General features: G+C 34.3%; 1 pseudogene across 1 annotated transcript; it reads left to right on the top strand.

Moving 5' to 3' along the window:
- The first annotated feature begins 785 nt into the window (after nt 1–785).
- Nucleotides 786–6,569, top strand: LOC114195436 (uncharacterized; annotated as a pseudogene). The gene is made up of 15 exons (XR_014984264.1): nt 786–1,067; nt 1,261–1,329; nt 1,444–1,515; nt 1,614–1,682; nt 2,631–2,775; nt 2,865–3,053; nt 4,104–4,407; nt 4,489–4,695; nt 4,780–4,881; nt 5,226–5,458; nt 5,540–5,707; nt 5,782–5,889; nt 5,986–6,061; nt 6,134–6,229; nt 6,307–6,569. The product of XR_014984264.1 is annotated as an uncharacterized LOC114195436 (transcript).
- Nucleotides 6,570–8,932: the final 2,363 nt, after the last annotated feature.

Raw genomic sequence — 8,932 nt, 5'->3', positions numbered from 1 at the left:
ATCAATTTCTCATGGGTAGCTAAGGCTCACGAAATCTTACGTGTTTGAAAATTGCCAGGTAGATAAATAGATGGTAAGTAACTTTATGCATTACTTTTATACTTTGCTGAAAGTCACATGTGATTGATAATCCTTTTATTTTATTCCACTAAAATTTTAAGTTGAGTTAGATTATCTTTAACATGCAGGTTGGTGCGTGAGCAAGCGCCGACTGCAAAGTAGTATTACAGGAAACTACTCAACTCATTGGGCACAAACTTGCAATAATGAAGAGGTACTGAATGCATCTTTTAATGCAGATGATGTAAGATCTGTTCCTTTGTTACTTCTTTTTGCAGAAGATCATGAATCATGTTGCCGAGTAGAGTATCTAGTATGATTTTCATGTTGCATTTTGACCTTTTCCCTGTTTTGAAGCTTGAAAGAGATGGAGACTTGATGTATTTAGTGGTTGATGATGCTGCTTTAGCAGTAAGCTCTCACTAATGCAAAATAAGCTTTTTATATCTACATTATTATATCTGTTCAAATCTATCAGGTATAAAATAAGAGGCGGACAACAATTTTGTAAATAATGAGATCTTTTATACCAATTATACTTCCAATCGATATAAAAATTAATGCGGTACCATTTTTACAATATTAAAAAAGACTTTTTATACCGGTTATAATTAGAATTGGTATAAATTTGATATATATATATATATATATATATATATATATATATATATATATATATATATATATTTTAATTTTTAAAAGAGATATTATACTTGACCTTGTAACCGGCAGAGTATGTTTCCATTTCCCATTTCTTTCGTACATTCCCTTTCCTTAACACGGTTCCTCGTTTTCAACATAGTTCATTGTCTTGTCACTCCCGCTTCCCAACAGTCACCGTCACTGTACGAAGTTACCGTCTCCGTCACCGTGCGAAGTCGCTGTTGCCGTTGCCGTCACCGTGTTAAGTCGCCTCATCACGGTCGCGTGTTGTTTCTGTGCTCTTCGTCTGCTAGCATCACTGTCGCATTTCGTCCACATCTCTTATATGTTTTCTCCATTTGAAGGTCGACATTTGAACCCTAACCAAACATTACTCTTATTTTGTTGAATGATTGAAATTAACCCTTCCTGAATTTTGTCTCTGTACTTTCTTGCTCCTATTTAAACTTGAGTATTAATTTGTGATTTGTGCTTACAGTTGATCTGCTCTGTTACAAGATCCTGAAATTTCAGCCAATTTAACAAACTCTGTTACAGGATCGGCTAAACTCCAGGGCTCAGAATCTGGATGGCTATTTTGCTACTCAGCGGATTGATTTTGGAATGGTAATTGGTCTCTAAATTTAGAAATTTGAAATTAAATATGATGTAGCAGTTACCTAGTTGTAATCTGCTTCCTGTTACTTCAAAGAATAATTTGCTCTCCTTAATTTGTTGAAGTGCCACAAAATGAATTCGGTATCTACTATTCGTAATGATTATTACTGCAACAAGCATGGCATCCAAGACCCGGTAATAAATAATGCCCACTCTTTGGTTTTTTCTAATATTTTTAGTAGTTTGGGGTTTTAGATTTATAACATCTAGTTTTGGGTTGAATCTTGATTTAGGGACAGTTGAACTCAATTGCATCCATCCATGATCCCTGTTACATGGCCCCACAAAGGATGTATGAGATGGTATGAACTCTACTATATGTTTACTCTTGAGTAAATAGTAATTTTTAAAAGGTAAGGAATTCGTTATTTTAGTCCTTGAAAGACTGAAAATGCTCATGAGGTCCTTGAAATATCAATGTGTTTGTCATTTGAGTTTGTCTGTTAAATTAACACCAATGAAGTGGATGTGTGGCATGTTAAGTAACATATTTTATGCACATATTGAACAAAGCATCTTCCAACTTCTGTCTGTGCTCCTTTACCCATTTCACACATTCTGTTCGATTTGCTTCTTCCCTCTGCTCAATGAAACACGAAGCTTTGTAATGGAGACTTTCAAATTTCGATACAATGGAATCAGTGAATTAAATAAAAAAACATTGTGTGAAACTAAAAGTTAAGAAAATGGATTAGAGATGACCTTCGAAGTACTCAGTTAGTGTGGACAAAGTTTTCACATTTCTTGGTGAATCTCATGAATGATCTGCTACATTTTGTAATTTCACATGATGTTATTTCAAAGCCACATGTGAATTCAACTTTGCGCTTTATGTATCACATGTATTCCCGTTAGTGTTAACTGACATGTGAATTCATTATATTCCTTCTCGTTAGTGTTAACTTTGCGCTTTGTCTTAATCCTTTCACTGCACACCATAAACCCTTTTCTTTTTAATTTGCTTCTTGTCAGGGCCAGTGTGATAAAATCTTTAGAATTGATAATTGAAATGCATTGTCCTAAACAAAAAGTGTGGCCATTGCACTAGGTTTGTATATAATTACTCTAATTATTTTATCTGTCAAATTTAGTTATTTGCTTTCGTTTTTTGTCTGTTCTTTAGGCATGGAGTATTTTATTGACAATAGTTTACTTGATTGTTTTGAGGAACTGTTTGCATAAATTAGGGAGTAGTATTGTGTTTGGATTGTTTTCTCATGTCTGTTGGTGGTTTGTTTTGTTATCTTCAGGGACCCAATACATGCAGCAATCCTATAAAGTCAGCAAGTCATTTCCATTTAAGTGGATCAATAAAAAATGGAGAGAAGGATTTTCTGTCACTGCTATGGCGACTGCTGGGAGTAGGTGTCCTGTGGTGCTGGATATTCAGACCAGGTTTTACAGTTATTTTTTAAGCATTTTTTAACTAAGTTGTATTAAACAGTATGTGATATGAAGTTTTCTCTTTCAAAATTTAATTCCAGGTTGTGGAACTTGATTTCCTGTATCCTAGTGAAGGCATTCATCGTAGGTGGGACAATGGTTACCGCATCACTTCAACTGCTGCCACTTGGGACCAAGCTGCTTTTGTTCTTAGTGTCCTAAGAAGAAAACTGGCTGATGAAACTCAAGAGACACTCCGCACATCTGCCTTTCCTAGTAGTCACGTCAAGGTAAATACTACTGCTTTTCAGTTTGCTGAATTTGATTCATTTCTGGTCTGAAATGCTTACATTTGAGATATCATTTATGTAGGAAAAATGGTCAAAAAATATCTATATTGCATCAATATGCTATGGGAGAACAATTTCATGAATTGAGAAGTTTTAAGATTTCAGTTGACTTTTGACTTTTTGCATCAAAGTTTCTGTTCTTAGATGTGCCATTTTGGAATCTGGAATCATATATGATGAGTTCGCTGAACAAAGCCATTCAGTATTGATGTATGCTAAACCTTTCTTTATGGACACCATCACTTATTATATGATATAATACCTGTGCACTGTATATCAACTGTATCAAAATGCTTCTGAGCAACTTTAGATTCTATTCATTGGGATGAGTCTTCTGATAAAAGGATTGTAGAGATTTGAACAGTAATTACTATGTTGAAGGCGTTTTGTGCAGGTTAGGTTTTAGTTTATTGATTTAGTTTATTAATGGCATTTTGGCCAATGTGCAACTTTAATTTGCCAGTGGGAACAGGATATTTTTAGTTGTGAAGCCCTGTATTTAGACCACTTATCTGTTTTACTTTTGACTTTAAGCTTCAAGGCTCTTGGATGCCTGAATTTGACTTTGACATAAGATGGAAAATGGTGATAACTCTAGCAACTGCATATGACTCTTTGAATCTTTATAATTATTGTTTATAATTATTTATTTGTTTTATATGTCAATTGTATTTAATTTTATATTCAGTTACATACAGCTGGATTCTTGACAGAGCACTATGCTTCATTTTTAATATGGCAGGGTTGATTTCTTTACAGTAAAGTTTGGTCAATTTATGTTTCTTCCTCCCTTTAGCTAGAGGAATTAAATGAACTATAAAGAAAAAAATTTTGAATGCTGGTTCTGAGAGAGTCCCACATGGAATCATTTTGTATGTTTTGAAGTCTCCAAAGAATGATTTATTATCATATGTTGAGATGTAAAAGCCTTCGAATTCACTAGATAGAAATTATTTATTAATTCTCACTAACAATTATTTATTTGAATAGAGAAATGTCCGGCGACACACCATTTGGTGACCTTCCACCTTCACAAGGTGGGGACAAGATTCATACATGTACCAAAAAAAATGGTAGGCGTGGAACTAGGTTGAAAGAGTTAACAGTTAGTTATAGTGCAGATCAGAGATTGCCTATCCAATTTGATATGCAAACTGGTAAAGCTTTGGGAGATAATAGCACAAAATTCACCAGCTATGTGGCCTTGCTTGGTAGGAGCAAATCATCCATTCTTATAGATGATTGGGACCATGTTCTAGACACAGTAAAGAATCAGATTTGGCTAAGTGTTCAAGTATGAAATCTTAACTTATATAATTTATTACGTACATATATAACTGATATTTAACATATGTAATCCATTCTTATTATACAGGTCACATATGATGTCCCAAACAGTAATATGTTGAGGACGAAATGGATTTCATTTGCTGGGGAACGATGGAAGGGTTTTAAGACGAACCTTACAAGTAGTTATATCTATGGTCCCTTAAGTGATAGAAACCCTTGTGAGAAGTATCCGTTCCTTGATGAAGACATATGGCAGGCTTTTAAGGAAAGGCGATTAAATCCTGTTTTTCAGGTAAATTCATATTATATGTAGGTTTAACTATTTAATTGAACATATTGCTAACATAAATCATTCTTTATACTTTGGTGCTCATAGGCTAAGAGGAAAGCTGCACAAGAGATAGCAAAAAAGAATGTCCACCCCCATAGATTGTCTCGTGGGGGTTATGATAAATTGGAGCAGAAGATGATGAAAGAGGCATGTATTTGTTTAAGCCTAATTATATTGTCTTATTTATTTTACAAATATTATTTGGTTACCTTAGGTAAAATGTATGCATTAGGGTCAACCATACACCATGCAACCATTGTAGATGATAAGATGAGAGTAGTGGTTGTAGATGTTTGAGATGCTACTGCTCGAGTCCCAGTGCCCACTCAAGAGGTTAAGATAGTGGGGCAGGCCCCTGGAAATTTTATCCTTTGGCCAGTTATATTAGCAAAAGTAATTGCAAAGGAGGTAATTGTCCTTACTTTTTAATTATGCATTTATTTACATCGGTATATACTAATGTTATTTAATACTTTAAATATGTATAGCAGATTAGAGTACAAGAAAAGGAAGATGTGAATGAATCATTACCACAACAGACAATTCTAGAACGACTTGGTGCAATGGCAGCGACTATTGCCTTGCAACCTATACAATTATAAATGCCTCCCCAAGCCACAAATAGGACCTTCAACACCTCTTTTTTTATATGTCAAAAGGATATTTTTGAAGTTCTCTCTGGCACTGATATGTTATGTATATCAGTAATACAACTTTGGTTGTTGTAAGTAACCTTTTATTACTTTTATGAAGTTTGAATATATTCAATATGTTATTCTTATATTATTTATTTTCAATGTTTAAGGTATTTACATCATAGATGCACTGAGAAGAAGAATGATCACATATATGGATTTATTGATCCTATTGCAATTCAAGGCGTTGGGAATAAAAATGAAGAGGTTCAAAAGTACCTATTAGAGGCATTTGATGTTGGGAAAAAAGAAGTGTACTTAGCGCCGTATTTGCAACAGTAAGAATGTCTTTTATACATTAAATTATATTTACGTAAAACTTAATTGTATATAATGGTATTTGAATCTGTAGGGGTCACTGGCAGTTGCTGGTAATTCTTCCTCAGAATTTTGTTGTGGTTCTTTTGTGTTCATTACACAAGAAACCTAACGCTTTGAAAATTAAAAGTAGTTTACAAGCGTAAGTTTTTTTTATTAACTTATTTTTTGTGTTATATAATTTAATTTTACTAAGTTCCATATTAGGCACAATTTCAATATACATTAAATTTTACAGAGTGGTTGAGGCTCATTCTAGGTTGCAGGGACAACAGATCACTTCTAAAAAGAAGTTGTAGTTCATTGTGCCAACTGTAAGCAGTTAATCTTCAAACTGTTGAAATACAATTATCAAATTTATGATATTATATGAATTTAACTTGTAGTGCTCACGTCAATCGGGAAGCTATGAGTGTGGATATTATACCATGAGGCACATGTATAGAATCATATCCGTAAACATTGTTGACTCATGGGATATGGTAATATGTACAATTTATAAATCACATCTTAAGTATTTATCACTAAAAGATTGTTGACTCAACTATTCATTGTGTAGATTTTCAATGACACATCTCCAATGGATCAAGGAGTCTTAAAGGAAGTTCGTGAGCAGTGGGCTTCGTTTCTTTTAAGTGTTTATATAAAATGATGTTAGGTGTTTTATGACTTATATAGCAATTCGTTTTGGAGTAGTATTATATTTCATATAAACATTAGATTCTATTTCACATAAATATTAGATTGAAGGAGATTTGTTTTCTGAATATTTTGGGTAATTATATACAGTATATGAGATGATGTTAGGTGTTTTATGACTTATATAGTAATTCACTTTGGAGTAGTATTATATTTCATATAAACATTAGATTCTATTTCATGTAAATATTAGATTGAATGAGATTTGTTTTCTGGATGTTTTGGGTAATTATATACAGGTTTGGTATGTGGTAAGAAGCATAAACGAATGTTTCATAAAAAAATAATAAATCACTTTTTATACCGGTTGAGGTCATAATTGGTGTAAAATGTGTAACTTTTTATACCAGTTGGAACTATAATCGATATAGTAAGTAATTTTTTCTTACATAACTTTCCATTTTCGAGAGGACTTTCTATACCAGTTTTAGAAATGGTATAAAAAATAATTTTTTTGTATCTGTCATGGAACTGATGTAGAAAGATCAAACATTCTATACCACTTACATCTATACCGATGCTAGAACCGGTATAAAAAGCCTTTTTTAACCGGTATAAAAAGCCTATTTTACACTAGTATCTGTGATTTTAGTAGTAACTCTTGGTCATTTCCATCTCTTGTATTTAGATTCATTATGATGTCTTTATTTTTTTCTGGACTTTTGAATGTTATAGATTCAAAATGGAATTCCTGAAAAATTATGCAATCATATGGTTAAAGCAAAGAAGGCATGAGAGGACTTGGTGGTAACTTTTTTTATCTGGATCGTTTTTTAATATACTATGGAACTATCAATTAATCTTGGGGAGGGACGGGGTTGCAAATATAATATCCACAGGTAGCCCTTAATACTCATCTCTTCCGTTCAATATTCAATGCACTTCTCAATCCACTTTCCTAAAACACTTGGAAGAGCAGGACTGTCACCAATTCATCATATGATATCAAAAAAGGCGGCGTGAGAAATTAAAGGAACTTCTCACTTGAATCAAGTTCCCCTTTTAGAGATTTAATGTCTTCAACTGTTCCAACAAATAATACTCCTAGCTTTTATGTTAATTTACTACATATATTCTCGAAGTCTTTATTTTTTATATTTAATCATCTTTGTATGTATCCTTTTCTCATCTTCATATTTCTTCTTAGAATACTTTCTTGAGTTGATGTTTTAGCTATATGATTTGAGCACAACCATGTCCAATTGCTATGTATTTTGCCTCAGTTGTGGAGAGTGCCACACAAGCTTTCTTTTTGTTATTCCATGATATCAAGCTTGAGTTAAGTAAGTGACATGTTCCACTTGTGCTTTTCCTATCCAATTCGCATCCTGCATATTTAAAATCTGAAAAACCATTAAGAGTTATCTAAGAAACATTTTGATACCATAATCCAACATTTATTGTCCCTTTCAGATACTTGAGAATCCTTTTTACAACTTTAAAGTGTGACTACTTTTACAACATTTAGTGCGTATTTTTGCCCTCATTCAGTGTTTAATTCTAGGTATTTAATTGAATTTATGTGCTTAAAGAGTGATTTAATTGATAATTCTGATAATTTGGCTATTTGAACTTGTTTAATAAAAATGTCTTAAAAAGTTATTTTTAGCTGCATAAATTATTTTTGGATATTTTAACGTTTGTTGATGCAGCTGAAGTTAAGATTAATCTCATTCAAGGTGGGAAAATAAATTGATTGAAGTTACATAACACCTATAAATAAGACTGAAATTAGCAAGTTTTGGAAAAATCACTTCTGCACTCCAGTTTTTACTTATACACTCCCCTCTTTCTAAATGGGTCTCACCAAAAACCTATTATGCACCCCCTAATATGTCTATTTACACCCCTCCTACCACTTAAACCTAACTCACTCAGATCATGCCATGTGGCAATCCCCAACTTTTAAATCATTCCAATTAAAACATTCCACGTGGCATTAATCCTAGCACATGCATGTGAACGAATCAGGGTGTGTCACATCATCATCTTCAACCCTAGCTTCTTCTCTTGGAAACCCTAACAGCCTCCATCAGCTCCGCCGTTGGCAGCCACTACGCTGCACGTTGTCAGTGCAGCTGCGCCTTCCACCGCGTCTGAAGTTCACCAGAAACCACGAACCAGCGTGCATCTGAACCGAAAAATGCGAAGGCGAGTAGCCACCAGCACCATGCTTGATGAGCCACCACTGCAGCACCGTTGGCCACCATGAACGAACCTTCACTGAAGTTGCACCGTCAACGTCGAAACAACACATGCACCAGTTCCGGCCACGCTGCATCTACAACGCACTCACGCCAACAACCATGGAAACCACCTTCTCCATCGCGCACCTATTCGAACCAGCACCTGCAATTGAAACTCCACCATCCGTCACGCACCACCAGTAACGCGAGCCAGAATCAGAGTGCACCTGCACTGCGAATCCTTCACACTGCTGCCACCACGAACCTGCATACCATCGTGAAACTTGCAACCGTGAACAG

This window comes from Vigna unguiculata, chromosome 8 (genome assembly GCF_037176805.1).
Source record: "Vigna unguiculata cultivar grain cowpea cultivar isolate G323 ecotype 2 chromosome 8, ASM3717680v1, whole genome shotgun sequence".
In the NCBI taxonomy this organism is placed as follows: Eukaryota; Viridiplantae; Streptophyta; class Magnoliopsida; order Fabales; family Fabaceae; genus Vigna; species Vigna unguiculata.
This window is presented reverse-complemented; position numbering and strand designations above follow the sequence as displayed.